This window comes from Lathamus discolor, chromosome 1, assembly GCF_037157495.1.
Source record: "Lathamus discolor isolate bLatDis1 chromosome 1, bLatDis1.hap1, whole genome shotgun sequence".
In the NCBI taxonomy this organism is placed as follows: domain Eukaryota; kingdom Metazoa; phylum Chordata; class Aves; order Psittaciformes; family Psittacidae; genus Lathamus; species Lathamus discolor.
In genome coordinates, this window is record NC_088884.1 from 103,020,826 (window position 1) to 103,036,364 (window position 15,539).

General features: G+C 43.4%; 1 protein-coding gene across 1 annotated transcript in view; it reads right to left on the reverse strand.

The window, feature by feature from the left end:
- The window catches only part of WDFY3 (WD repeat and FYVE domain containing 3), a 175,717-nt gene extending 161,370 nt beyond the window's left edge, over window positions 1–14,347 (reverse strand). The window contains exon 1 of the mRNA XM_065688594.1: window positions 13,991–14,347. The gene's annotated coding sequence lies outside the window, so the exon portion shown is untranslated. The remainder of the gene's footprint in view (window positions 1–13,990) is intronic.
- Between the last annotated feature and the right edge of the window lie 1,192 nt (window positions 14,348–15,539).

The following is a 15,539-nucleotide window of genomic DNA, read 5'->3' on the forward strand; positions in this document are numbered from 1 at the left end:
AACTTTTTTCTCCAGGTAAAGAACAGGGACAAAAGCTCTGTCTACATCCAAGTGAGACTGACTACTGATATTTTCCAAACTGAAAGAGGATGAGAAAGAGTACTGCGCTATGACTGCAATACAGTTTTCTTAGGCTTGCAGGTCCACCAGGACAGTATTTCTAGAAAGATCAGAAGAAAAATGGTCTTCCAAGAACTACTGCAGCACAAATGGCACTGCTTTGTCTCCATCTCCCTGCACTGCTGACAATACAGCCCCCCCCCCAAAAAAAAAAAAAACAAACAAAAAAACCAAACAAACCCCTCCTCCAAGCCCTCAACTATTGGGTAAATTACATTTCTACCATTTTGAGACTAAACTATATGACTACAATAATATTGGCATGCTGTATTATTTGAGATTTTTTCAGACATCTTTCTCAAAGACATTTATATTTTCTATCTTACCCCCATTATTAAAGTGATCATTTTGAGATAAATGTGGTCTCATTCATTCATTCATATGCATTAACTACCACAGCTGGCAAATGCTGCTCAGCATCATTAAACTGATACCTTCAGCTCAGCAACTTCATTTTAATCCCATTAAAGGTACACCAGCTAATACAACCAATATCTTAACAAAAGCCAGCAACACACACAACTGGATGAACACACAGGGGACATATGTGGTAACTGCTGACTGACACCATTATCTGGATCTCTTTGTAGACAACGAACCTCCTAATGTTATCCTTTTTAGTACAGTCAAATGCATGGTTATGTGCAACAAACTTGAGTGGGAAGAAGGGATCGGCGTATGTAAAGAACAAATCCCAAAAGGACAACCAACAAGCCATGGCAATGTGATTTACATGACCCTTGTATGCAGCAGCAGGTGCCCCCAAGCTGAGGGAGATCAGAGGGAAGGGAAGGTGGAAAGGGTTTCAAAGCAAATAAGAAATTTTATTCCATGCATCAGAAAGCTCTGAGATATCTAAAGGTCACTCTTTTTAAAGGATCTTAAACTCAAGAGGACAACTAGAATACAAATAATGACTACCAACCACTTGAATATATTTAATTTATCACTGAAAGCTAAATATATTACTGAAGGTCAAGAGAAAGTTAAAAGAGACTGGGTCGTCTTCTCTGTGTACAGATTGTGTTTACACAGCACAGGGCTCTTTGACCTAGTGGATGATGATTCTACAACATGCACGGGAAGGTAAGCAAACTCACTTTCAGTCTGGAAATAAAAAACTCTTAGGAGAGTAATAATTGGCCGGAAGAACAGAGTGCTAAGATTGTATGTCAGATTTTCCCCTAACTCAGAGCCATTCATTATATGGGATATCTTTCTAAAAGAGATACTTCCATTCAACTAAAAGATGTTGCAACCAATGCAGTGACATGTCACTGCTTATATGGAAAGATAGTAATTTCTTCTTGTAAAAAACATTACAATCATCCAAAGATCACCACTGAAGTACCAGAATCTTCAAAAGATAGTTGGTTTTAACTAAGAAAGGACACCACAGATCAAAAAGATGTCAGGCACTATAATTATACTGCTTCAGTAGACAGGTTTTTCAGATCTTGCTTTGAAATGGCCCTTTTTCTCAGTCCCTTTCTCTCTTCCTCCTTTTACAGACCTTTTTATTGGGGAGAAAAAAAAATTATAGTAGCTAGTCTTCAAGAGAAAATAACAAGAACTTGCAAAACAAACACTAGAAAATAACTCTGAGGCAGTACTGTATTTTTAGTACAAGCCTCCATCTCATGATAAAGTTTTGCCATCTTTTTCCCAGCCCTGTTCAAAATACTCTATTAGGTCTTAGGAATCCCATCTCAGGAACGCTCACTAGAAACAGTATAAAGAAGAGTGAGAAGCTTACTTACTAACATCAAAATACTTTAGCAATGAAAAAAGGGAGGGTGAGAACACCAATTCCTTTCTGTAAGACAGAAATAAGGAATGACAGTAACACAATATGCATAAGCACATATGGATGTGTCCTGCCATTTATTGTCAGCTCATAAATAAAAGGGGAAGACACTGAAAATGGGAAGCAGAAAGCTGCAAGGTAAATTAGAAGAAACTCATGTAATGAAACTCACTACCACTTTTGCAGAGTTTGCTATAATTAAGGAAAAGCGTGATTCCTCCATTGGACATGATGAACACCGTCATACTTCCAATGAACAGCGTTTTATAAACACAAGTATAAAACCCCATGAGTTGAGGAGACCAATCACTTAGGCCACAGTTTCCCCTACAGACAATGATTTCACCTAGCAGCCACAAGAACTGTCTTTCCTGCAGCCTGTGAGTCTCGTGGGGCTGGCCAGCCTCAGACTCATGGCTGCACACCAAGCTATGAATGACAGTAAGGCTCATGCTCCACACACCACCCTCTGTTATTGCCCTAACAAGCAAAGCCTAGAAAAGCATATTTCTGAGCACTAAAGCAATCCAGTGTGATTCTCCTCTCTCCACACAGTTCAGCCTAAACATTATTCTAGCAGTACCTGATAAGCAATCTGGAGGGCAACAGAAAGCTTATTTTTTACCCCAACACCCAAAGTGAACTGGTCGAAACAATATCTTCATTACTTGTTTGTCAGACTGTTCTTTTGTTCTTTTCCTACTGAATTGTTGCTACCAAAGAAACTGTGGTAAGAGGGAAGAGGATCTATTTTACTGGTTTTATTTTTTATTGCTAGATTTTACTGTTAGCTGGTAAACTGGCCATGGCCATATAAGTAGTCATCAACATGACGGGAAAAGAAAAAGGTCAAGTAGTCTTCGTAATACAATTCTACAAAATTCTTCAAGATATTTGCAGACAAATACCTCTTGCCCAGTCTAAAGAACAGCAGCAATACTCATTAATGAGAAAATAACAGACAAATCATAAAAGTCTTCACCAGGCCTCCATTCTCCATTCATGCAGGCAAATATATCTTCCTGAAACAGTTATACTGAAAACTACTCAAGAAGAGTCTTCACACATTAACAAGAAAACACAATACTGTGCACTTACTATAATTTTTTTTCTTTAAATATCAACAATCTATTAATCCTAAGCAATGCAATTCTTCTAAAAACCTGGGTTATGCAAAGACTTCTTACCAAACCTTATCTAATGTTTTAACAAGAAAGTATGACTTCTCACCACTCTTCTATGTTCCAAGTTAATACTAAACTTTCAGTCAAGTCAGAGTGTTCCTGACTGAGCTCCTGCTCCCCTCTCTCTGATTAACTGCAGGCTTATTTCCTTGAGCGAAGTAAAAGGGTCAAAGGACCCTTACTGTTTATAACCAATTTGTTTAAATTCACAAAAATATCTTGCTTTCTTCTCGGCAGAGGTAAGACGCTTCCACAGCTGTACTAACTTTCTAACAAGGTTTATATTAGCCATCACCAGGACCTTCCAGCCACTGACACCAGTCACTGCTGCCCACCATGCCAACAGCGAACACAGCAGACATCTAACAAATAGACCAGTTGTAAGCCCAATGGTGAAAAAGTTACAGTAAAATACATAGTACTTTGATATCCCATGAAATAACAAATGATCCTGCTATTTTCACTATCACATCAAAAAAAGAAAAAATTGAAAACAAATCACCCTCTGCCTAACTGCCATAGTGCTTCACAGTGCACTTGAAAGATTCACGTCTTAACTTGCTGCATAAAGTACATCAAAATCTCACCCCATACTCACCAGCTCTTACCTCTTCCTGTAAAAAGTCAGGACTCTAAACCCCATCCTTCCAGCAAAAACATCCTAGCAAATGTCCTGCCAGATGTCTCTTTCAACCAACATTTCTCTGATGTATTCAAACTGTCCTAGATGAAATCAAATTTTAAAATGAGTCCTTCCTCTCAACACATAATAAAGACAACTGCAGTTCTGCAGTTAGTCTGTTGAACCCAAGTCTTGCCCCACCATTAACACTAGAATAAATCCTTCAACATGGTCCTGACACCCATAGATACTGGAGAGCCCTTCTCAGATCACCAAAGAAATGAATTTTACAATACATTACAATACAGGACTGTTAAAAACATCTGGTTTTGTTGGGCATTTTGGACATGGCCTAAGACATAAAAAAAACTTTTAAATGCATTTTTGGAAGTGACACAAAGTTTACCATGCCTCTTTAAGCACACTTTTAAGGACAAATTTGCAGAGACAGACTGTGAAAGTAAAAGAAACCTGGCATACATCCATTCCTGCCTCTCCACACAGACACCAGAACAGTCTCAAACCACAGCTGAACCTTGTGTAACTTCTTAGTACAGCCATTCACAGAAATAGTTATAAAGATACCATATTTCAAGAAAGCTCCAAGAAGTAACCTTCATCTCTTCTAAACAACAGAGAGCAAGAGACTACTGGTTTCTGGATGCAGAACATTTGACACTCCATCATAGAGCTTCACAGACTGGTAGACTTCCCTGGTAACCTAATGTGGAGCTACAGGGAAATTAACCAAAATTAAGAATGTATTTCAATTGCCCATGGCCATGCAGTGTTTGAGATGCTCCACTTTCCTACTCAAAGGCAGCATTGGGCAGTACTGCAGAAGGCAGATACACTTCATCACCACAACCCTCAGCTTAATGCAACAAGACAGACCTGAACTGAACTCCACACAATATGAACACCTGCTAATCGTGTTATTCTTTTTTTTAACAATTTATATAAGCTTATGTTTTCATTTGAAATGTTCATCCTTACTCAGGCTGCAAGTTCAAATTCACCCTCAAAGGATGATAGAAAAGAGGATGAGCAGAAAAGAGAAAGCAGAAAAGAGCTACTCCACAAAAATATCAACTGTATTGATCTCCTTGTATAAAGATCACAATTTTAAAAACATTTATAACTAGACCAAAAAAAAATCTAAGTACATGATTTGCAACACACACACCTCCTCTGTTTCCATTTATTTGAAAAAAAAATAAAAATAAAAAAAAACCACACCAAAACCAAACATGCAGATTATCATGTGTATTTGAAGCATATACATAAGCACATATGTGCTTTAGTGAAATAAGAATAGGTTATAGTTTTAGGTGGTTTAACTGATCAGTATGGTCTTCTAGTTCACACAATGAAACTGCACAAGGAACTAGGAAAAAAAAATACTCAGGTACAAATATAGCATATCCAGATTTCTGTCTCCCTAAGTACACCAGTGAAATCATAAGGGATTTCAAAGAGACAGCAAGGAAGCCTTTTGCCCCCCTACTCCTGATCCAACACTGCTAGGAACATGGTTATGTTCCTGGTAAGAAACTGAAAGCAAAATATTTCTGTCTCCAGCAGTTACCACAGTCAAATAAGAAGCGCTGGTACCATGCCTTTACACTCTCTAATAGCAAAAAGCTTGAAGAGATACAGCCTGGTTACTTCATGAGCCAGTCAAAACCTAAATTAAATATTCTTCATCAGCTTATTCTCACCACTTAGAACTGTGAAAAAGAAACTTCTGCAAACCTAATCAACAAGCGAATTAGCATCCTCATAGATCATATCCACAGAGACTCTGTTTTTACATTTCTATTGTGGCTCACTGCTCAACCGCTACTGACTCAAGTACTAGCATTTATTTTGTGATGCAATAGCAGAACTGCTTCTGTGCCTATTCCACATGGCTGCTTATAATGAACGTTTACTTCTGCCTGTTCAGAGATGCATCCTTTCTTCTGCAAGTGTAAAGAAACTTCCAAATAAAATTAATTTCAGTCCACTTCAGTCACTTTATCAGGCAGAAAACCAGTGATGACAAGCATACTGCCAGCTCTGACCATATCTTTCTCAGTCTCATCATATTCATGACATCCCAATTCTGAGCATCTTGCCATGTGAGGATTCCAAAATTGTTGTAGCCCTCACAGTTGTGGGAAAAAAAACCTGACAACTGTATGCCCAAGACTCGAAAGTATCAAAAAAGAAATCCATTTATTTCATGCTCTTAAAGCTTTAAAAGGCATAACTTGATTCAATCTCACTACTGAGGGCCTGCACTGTGACATTTTAACTCTTAGGTTAGCAACCTTGAGAACAAAAAAAGGCTCAACTTTTGCATTAAGAAACACACTCGTTATCTGCTTTGTCTGTCATTCTACTATGCAATACATTCTGTACTCTGTGCATTCAGGCAAATACAAAGCAAGGCCTTGATCTCGTCCCTGGCTCTCACGTGAAAACCCAAGGACCTCCATAAAACCCAGTTAGAAGTAAGTAAGTCTTGACAAGAATACAACTGCAGAGACAAGTCCCAAGATCATCAGTGGCACTCTGAATGCTATGGAGGTGGTGAATCTGAGCATAAAAACAGTGAATAGCAGTCCAGTTACCACCAGCCTGCAGTGAAAACACTCTCTCCTCCTGTTCCAGTCAGAGCACTAAAGCACACCCTCTCCCATTCAGTGAGGATTCAAAAGCTTCACATGTTAAAACAAACACACACAGGAAAACTGAAAGCCTTGTCCCCTGCTCACCACAGTTTGGGTGCAGGATCCACCTAAACTAGTACTGCCACTGAAGCCACCATATTATCCAACCAAAGCAGCCCACCTACTGTGAACAGCTCAAAGGCCAGTACTCCATGCTAGTCTAATAAACCTGAAACAAAAGCTGAGGCTGGTGATGCCAGCTGCGCTTCTATGTGATTAACCTTCTTACCCTCCCTGAGGCATTCTGAACAATCTTTCTCCCTTTCGGGATTCTCCATCATCCAAGCCCTCAAAAACTCTTTAAAAAGAAGTTTTGTGACCAAGCTAAATTGATATTTTGGCATATTCTTAATGAAAAAGCACAGGCATTCTCTCTGTGTGCATTTTTTTGTTTGTTTTACAGCATACCTTCCGGACATTCACCCATGGGAATGTTACGAAGTTCAACAAGGTCAAATGCAAGATTCTGCATCTGGACTGGGGCAATTCTAAGCACAGATATGGGCTGGGCAGAGAATGGATTGAGAGCAGCCCTGAGAAGGACTTGGGGGTGCTGCTCAATGAGAAGCTCAACATGACCTGGCTCATGTGAGTGCGCACTCTCAGCGCAGAAACCAACTCTATACTGAGCTGTGTCAAAAGCAGCATGACCAGCAGGTCAAGGAGGGTGATCTTGCCCCTCTACTCCATTCCTGTGAGACCCCACCTTTAGTACTGCATCCAGCTCTGGGGGCCCCAACATAAGAAGGATGTGGGCCTGCTTGAGTGAGTCCAGAGAAGGGCCACAAAGATGATCAGAGGCTGGAGCACCTCTCTTATGAAGACAGGCTGAGATAGCTGGGCTTGTTCACCCTGGAAAAGTATCAGGGGAGATTTTATAGCAGCCTTCCAGTACCTAAAAGGGGGGCTACTAGAAAGCTGAAGAAAAAATTTTTGTAAGGATATGTAGTGATAGGACAAGGGGGAATGGCTTTAAACTGAAAGAGGGTAGTTTCATGTTAGATATTAGGAAGAAATTCTTTACTGTGAGGGTGGTAAGACACTGGCACAGGTTGCACAGAGAAGCTGTGGCTGCCCCATCCTTGGCAGTGTTCAAGGCCAGGCTGGATGGGGTTCTGAGCAACCTGGTCTAGTGGTAGGTGTCCCTGCTTGTGGCAAGGGGTTGGAACTGGATGATCTTTAAGGTCACTTCCAACACAAACCATTCTACAACACGCTAACCATTTTCTTAGCCCTGCAATTTCCCTTCATAATCTCAAATTACACACACACAAAAAAGGGATATACTTACACTGCCAAGTAACCAAACACAAACTTTAGGAATCCCCTGGTGTACAAAGCACTTTTTTCTATTACAATTCAACTGTGAGTTAAGATTCTGGTTCACAGCAAGAGCTAGGTGCCTCAAGCAACACTACTTATCACCATGACATTCAAATACTCTCTACTTTCTGAAGCAACATCCCATCAGCTACTAGTTTACACAAATCAAACCACCCTGCTTTGAATTATACAGAGATTTTTACTGTGTCTTCACTTGAAAATAATAAATCATCTGGTAATGTAAGAACATAAAACATGATTCACTTGCACCAATACTTCACCTGTCAGCGCAATACTGACAAAAAAAGCAGCAAAACTCCAAGTAGAGCTACTTTCTAATACCCAATGCACAGCAATAACTTTGACAAAACTAGTAGCGAAATAGAAAGCCAGATAATCATTTTTAAGAGCTCTTGATGCACATTTTCATGTAAGTCACACTGTCCCAAAAATGAAGGATCCTAAAAAACATCTAAGGTATATGCTGGAACATCTTCCCTTTCTAGCCACGTGCCTATCTCATCATTACCAAACTACAAGCTCTGAAGGTTTTGTTTTCTGCTATTTGCTTACTTGACACAGCTACTTTAAGTTAAGCATCAGTTTTGGTAACTGCTCCCCTACTCTGAAACCTTTCACTAGAAAGCTTTACATGCTTATCTAAAACCAAAACTCACATGACCATTAAAAAAAAATTATTCAAGAGAGGGAATAAATTCTTTTACCAACTAGGAAGTTCATAGAAAAAGTTGCTAGAAGAAAGCAGTCAAAAGCCATCTCCAAAAGGTCTGACTTGTCTAAGACACATATCTTAGAGTTGGCACAAGAAGCTTAAGTTAGGCATGTAACTAAGGAATACCCACCCAACCTGAAAAAGTGGAAGTTTAACTCTTATGTATTTTCAGTGCAATATTGTAATTTCTCTAGAGCAAGAAAGAGATGAAATCAGCCATCTGGAAATTCCACTTCTTTCATGTGTTTTCAGATGTATTATTGTCTGTACACCAACTTAGCCAACCTTCTCAAAGCTTTTCCTTGTAGCATGGTAATAAATTGCATGACATGGAAATAACAATATTTGTGAAGATATAAGAACTAGGCAGTTTTTTAATGTATATCTGACTGCTATAATTCAGATGCATCCATCTTTCTCCTACATTACTTTTTACCCATAACTATGAAGCTATGTGACTTTGTACCATTCAACATCCCTTATCATTCATTTCTTCCACACAGTTCACTATTTCCTAGCATAACACTGTTTTATTACTTTCGAAATTTTAGAAGATACTTTCTTACATGTGCTACAATAAGTTCTGCAAATTTATTCCCATTCTGCAATATGACAGAAGCATGAGAAGTTACACGCTTAAGACAGGCAGAAAACCATCACAGGGCGTTGATGAAACACAAAGCCATCAAAGCAATCAAACCCATTTTCCCTCAAAAGGGAAAGATCCCAAAACACAACATGTAGCTTTCACTGGAATAATCCAATTCCAAAGAAATGCCAAACAAATTTTTCCCGAAAAATCTCAACACAGACAGTTTTACTTCCATGATCACAGCTTTGTTCAACAGGTGGGGAGAGAAAAATTAAAAAGTAAAAGATTCCCTGCTGCCATTCAAAATTACAAAAACATCAGCACAGTTGGCAAACAGTATGTCCAGTGCACATTTCCATACAGAAATCAGAAAATTTTGCCCCAGAGCTGTCCACATGAAAAAAAAAACACCCCAAAAGATGCATGTCATCTTCACTTACGAAAGACTTGAGGAAAGAATTAGCTAAAGACTGTTCCCCTTCACCATTCACAACAAAATCCTTGTAATCACAGGCAAGTATTAAATCAACATACAGGGTGTAAACAAGCAACTTGGAGTCACAAAATGCTGCACAGTACTAACCCAATAGTTTTATACAGTATTTCCTATTCCTCCTTCTGTTAAGCTCTGACACAGTATTAGCATAAAGACAAAGCAAGATATGCAACAACTGTGCTACAGATCATCTAACTTTGCTTAAGTAGTCATCCCCACTATCCAGCAGGTGACCCAAACTCAAGGTGCTGTATGCACTTACCTGTAATACCACAGAACAGGAGAGGAAGTGAGCAACAAGCAGAAGCTTGCACTAGTGCATCACAAAGCATGAGCTGCTTGCCAAACAGATGCTCTCCAAGCTGGATCACCAGTAATGCATATTCAGTCTTGCAAAGTTTGCAGTGCAATCACCCAAAAGTCAAGATGCTGCTCCCACATCCTCACAAATGACTTCACTTAAAATGTCACAAGCCGCCAGCAGAATTTCATACATAACCTCAGAAGCTTTGGCAATGAGAGTGCAAACAGGATTATAGGAAACACCAATGTTTTCTATACGGTCTGTGGGGCAGCTGGTTAAAACAAATATGCACAGAGGCCTTCTAATTATGTTCTGTCCTCTCTTGCCCAGCCTGGACAAGGTGTAAACAGCCCAGACACAGGATATAAAGTCTTCAATAGAAAATAACAGGAGTTATACAAGAGTGAAACTGTTTATTAAAAGATGAAAACTGGAAACCAAATTACAAAGTTAAAGAAGTGAGCTGTTGCAAGACACGTAACAATCTTACGTCAGTGTGCCTCAGTCCCTTCAACATTGAAGGGTGTGTGAAGGCTCATACTTACAACACACGTTGTAGGCCCCTCAGGACACATAAGCAACAAAAAATAAAGACTTTTTTAAAACAATCAGTATTGCAAATAACTCAAAGAAACTAATAGCATGAGTATTTGTCACAACTTGGGCATTTTAAATGTTGTACTATTACACTTAGCAACACCATCAACAAAAAAGAATCAAGGAGGAAACCAGTAAAGTTAAAAGCTTCAGTATTAAAGACATGAAGAAATCATTTATTTTCTCCCTACACACATAACCAAAAATTGTACTCCAGACCAACAAAAGATTCTATTCCCCATTTCAAAATGCAAGTTTAATTCCAGTAAGATACCATAAGAACAGACTTCCACGGTTCTAATGATCAGAAAGGCAAGCACTACAGGGTAAATTGTGACTAAGATGTATGGTTCCTTATAGCATACCATATCCACCCTCTCCAAAATCTGTTTATTTTGGACAAATGATACAAAACTTCCTTACAGCAGGAAGTCGTGCAAGTCAAAGGCCACTGCTGAAACAGTATTTCCACTATTTTGCAACAGCAACTTAAAAACACTCACAAACATGAACTAAACTGCTAATCAACATCAGCAGATTTGTCCTTCAGCAATTTAACAGGGGAGAACTACTGGCTTTACATTCCTCATCTTAGCATATCTTCAGAAACAGAAGTAAATTCCCACAACCCAATGCTACGAAACAGCTAACATCAGTATTTGGGAAGTGAAACTCCATGCTCTAACACCAAAGTTTCCAAACAATCTCATGACAGTCCTAAGCAAGCGGAACATAGTGCCTACACTCACCCCATACTCTGCACATGAAGCACCCCAGGAGTATTCCGTACGCTAAAAATTCCAACTGAACATTTGCAGAGAACTATGAAATAGAAGAATTCACCACGTATTTTACATCTGCTAGCCTTACTATAACAGCAACACACATCAGTACCTCCTGAAGACCTGCTTGTCATGTATACTTCTGGCATACAGCTCCAGTAAACAGAGTAAAGTACCAAGGTTTTCATACCCACTCAGATGACTTTTAGCTCATCTTCTCAGCCAATTCATGTAGCAAGATGGAACAAGATAACACAGCCTTCTAACTAAACCCGTTACTTCCAGGTTGAAATTACAATAATTTTGTTACTTAGCCTCTTTCTGTTACTGCTTGTAAAGAAAGAAGTAAGTTCCTTTCACGTTGCACCACATGATACCATCAAATAGCTGATCTCAATGCATCAAACTGCAAATAAACAATCGACTGGACATACTAACCCTTACTTAAACCTTGAGATAGAAATGTCATAACACATTTTTAAATGGCTGCTTAAGATATTAAAAATCACAACAGTATTATGCTTAACTTGCTTAAATTTGAATCAAACAGATAATTAGCTGGCTAAGAGCTGCAACCATGTAACCCAAAACATACTACATTTGTATTCCAAATCTAGCAGCCTAAAAACTGCACAGAAGATCGGAAAAGCAAACAAACACGTTCAGTTCTTAGCAAAGACATACCAAACTGAAAAATACCATTCACTGATCTCTAGTCTACCACCACTGATACCTGAGGCATTCTCCTACCCAAAATACGTTCCTGTCAATGGTGTTGAGTATTTCAGCATTGTCTCCAACTGAGCTGAACAGATCCACACTACACAGTGTGGAGATGCCTACTCATAGTCCAAATAAACAGCCAAAGTTAGATTATCAGCACTTCTTGACCAGGATCATAGAGCAAAGGCACAACGCCATATTAACAGGAATGCACATTTCCAGTGCCCAAAGCATTCTGTTTCATAAACATGCCTGCCTATAATCTAAAAGCATAGAGAAGGATTTGGTTGTCTTACTGCAACTGAACAATTCACATAGCTGTAACTTTCATATTTGCAAATGCTGCAAGTCCACCAACATTGCACAGGATGAGCAAAATACTGCAGAAATGACAGTTCACACAAACTGTACAGTTTGTTCATGTAGCCTATTTCAAGATGCCACTAGCTTGTCACCAAAATGTGCCAAGGATGCAATCAAGCTGGCTCCCTCCAGAACCAGCCTGGATCCATGGGAATCTGGGAGCTCAGGCACATCATACAGCTGTACAACCATAACTCTGCACAGCGGCATGCACAGGCACCAGGTAACAACACAGCTCCAGCACCACTTATGACTTAGCTGGTCATATGTGCTTGGTACAGCGTACGAAATTTACTCATCTTAACAGTAAGCCTACCATTCGTTTTCCATAGTAAAATTACATGATCCAATACATGGACACACACAGACCTTGTCACAAACCTACACTGCCAAGTAACCAAAATTCAATCATTAAAGTTAGGCCAGGACCCACAGGTTTACACTGAAATCTTGGGAGTTACTTTGTTAGCCAAGAAATTTCAGTGAGATTATCCATGAAATTACAGGTCAAAATACATTTAATCCTCTGCACAATTTCTTTCGTAAGTCTCTCTCTATGCAGGCATACACAAGCATAGCTAGAATTTAGGGACCTATTCTTTCAAGGTGAACAGCTCACAGGGCCTCAGCACCCAGCACTACTGACTGGCCTCTTCATCTATGTGGATCACCTCCCAGGACGATGAAGACAAGCAGCGGGTACCTCAGCATCTCCTCAAATCCCCCCACACACAATGCTCCAGACTTCTCAGGAGCCACAACCTCCGTGTCCCCCAGGGTGCACTGGGGAATCTGCTGGGTACTTTAACTTGAACGTCCCTGACGCACCGCCGGGCCGGCAGCTCGAGGACTGCCACAAAGATAACCACATAAAAAATGAAAATATAATTACAGGAATAAAAAGCGACCCGACGACCCGCCTGCGGGCCACTGTCCCTCCCCGCGCTGGCCCAGGGCGGCGGGCGGTCTTCCCCCACCCCGCGGCCCGGCTCCCCGCCGGCCCTCACGCACACCCGAGGGCTGGGGCCAGCGGGGCTCCCTCCCGCATCTCCGTCGGGGCTCCCGCGGGAAAACCGCCCTCCCTAGCCACAACAAAGGCCGCCGGACCGGCCCAGCGCCGCAGCAGCGCCCGCGGGGCTCCGCCGTCCCCTCCTGGTTTCCCTCACCCGTCTCCGCGGTGGCTGAGACCCCGGCATAACCCCTACCCGCCCCCCTCAGCCCAACGGGGCCGAGCCTCCCGCCCCACAGCGGCCAAGGAGCGGCCGCTGAAATAAAACATTAAAACCCCCTGGGGGATGGAGGGGTGTTTGCCCGTGCACTGACAATGATCCATCACCCGAGGCACCTGCGCCGCCGCCCCCTCCTCCAACCCGGCGGCGACGGAGGGAGGCGGCCGCCCGCCCGTATGGCATCCCCGGGGAACGGGGCGATAGCCGCGGCCTGCGGCCGGGCCGACCCGAGCCGACCCGACCCAAGCGGGGCCAGTACCCCGGCGGGGACGGGGACGGGGGCTGCAGCCTGCCGCGGCGGGCCCGCGAGAAGGTGGCGGGTGTCCCCGCGGCGCAGCCGGGCCCAGCGGCGGTACAACAAAGCGCCGGGTTCGGCGGCAGGGCCGCCAGGCACTCACCGGGAGGCGGCGGGGGTCTCCGTCGGTGCCGCTGCGCCGTGCCCGGCCCGGCCCGCCGGGCCGGGGAGGGGGCAGCGGGTGGCCTGTCCTTTCGTCTCCTCGCCTCTCTCCGCTCCTTTCCGCGGGCACGAGTCGGGAGTAGAGGGGGGTTACGCGACGGGGTGGCCGCGGCCGGGCGGTGTGGGCCGGGCCGGGAGGGCGGCTCCCCCGCTGCGGCCCGGGCGGGCTCCGGCGGGAGGCACCGCCACCGCTGCAGCGTCCAGGCGCTGGGGTCGTTCTGGCCCCATCAACGCCCGGCCAGGCCGAGGGGGCCGCGCGAGGCGGGGCGGAGGGAGCGGGGCCGCTCCCCGCGGCGGCTGGTGGCCATCTTAGTCCTCCTCCTCCTCCTCCGCGGCGCCGAATGCCCCCTCCCCGCCCGGCTGCCAGCGCTGCCTCCTCCCTCCGCTCCTCCTCCTCCTCCCGGCTGGCTGCGGTCGCCGCTGCTCCCGCGGCCAAGGAGGCCGCTTCAGGAGAGCCGGTCCGTAATGGCGGGCCCCGGGAGCAGCCCCTCAGGCACCGGCTCACCGCCCCGATCCCTCAGCAAGAAGGCTGCTCGCAGAGGGGCTCCTCTGCTCACCCAGATGGGGTCGGCTTGACAGACGCACAGGCCCCCTTCTTAGTTCTAGAGCTTTTCATCATTATCTTACTTTTCAGAGCGCTGGGTTTGGTTTCTCCCCGGCCTCTGACAGAAATCCCACTTCCCTAGCACTGCAGACCGGCGTCCCCTCTCCTCTATCCCCGCCGCCAGTCCCTCACCACAGGCCCAGGCACATGACAGGCTATCCAGCGTGCCGGGAGGAGAGCTGTCCCAGCCAGGAGCCTGCTTGTGGAATGAGGAAGGAACCGCGGGTCAGCGCAGGAGCAAGGAAGCCACCTTCGGTTTGGGGTTGAGGTGATCTCCCTTAGCTTTTTGTGAACATCTGGGGGAAGTCCACTTAGATAACTCCAGTTTTGACCACAAAAAGAGTTGTGCATCTGTGCTGGCCAGTCTCATCCATACAATCCAAATATTTAAACACTGAAATAGTTATTCTTTTCCTAATTAAGCCAGAAGTTCAGTTAAATTCCCAACAGCCAAAGGCTGTTGCACATACTGCAACCCTGGGGCAAAGCCTCATCTGCTTGGATACTCCCGGGGATTGGTGCAAAGGTGTGCCCACATGTGTGTGACCAGATACCCTTCTGCCTTTTGCTAGTCACTTATAAACTCACATCCATCAAGAAATCAGCACCTAGCAGTCTTTCACCCCATGCCAGTTTTGTTTGGGGTGGATTTTCATTTACAAAATCCCTTCTGAAGTCTTCACTGGAAAGACTAAATAGTAGTCTGGAGAGTCTGGCTGCAGGGCTAAAAGCTGCAATAAACAATGCACAAATCATCCAAGACCCTGTACTTCACTGGCAAATTATACCCCTTCCCTCTACTAGGGGGTCTTTCTAAATGAAGCCATGTACCCTGTTGTACTGAAGGGCAAACTGAGTAAACCCCATTTACCCAGTCTTCCTTCTC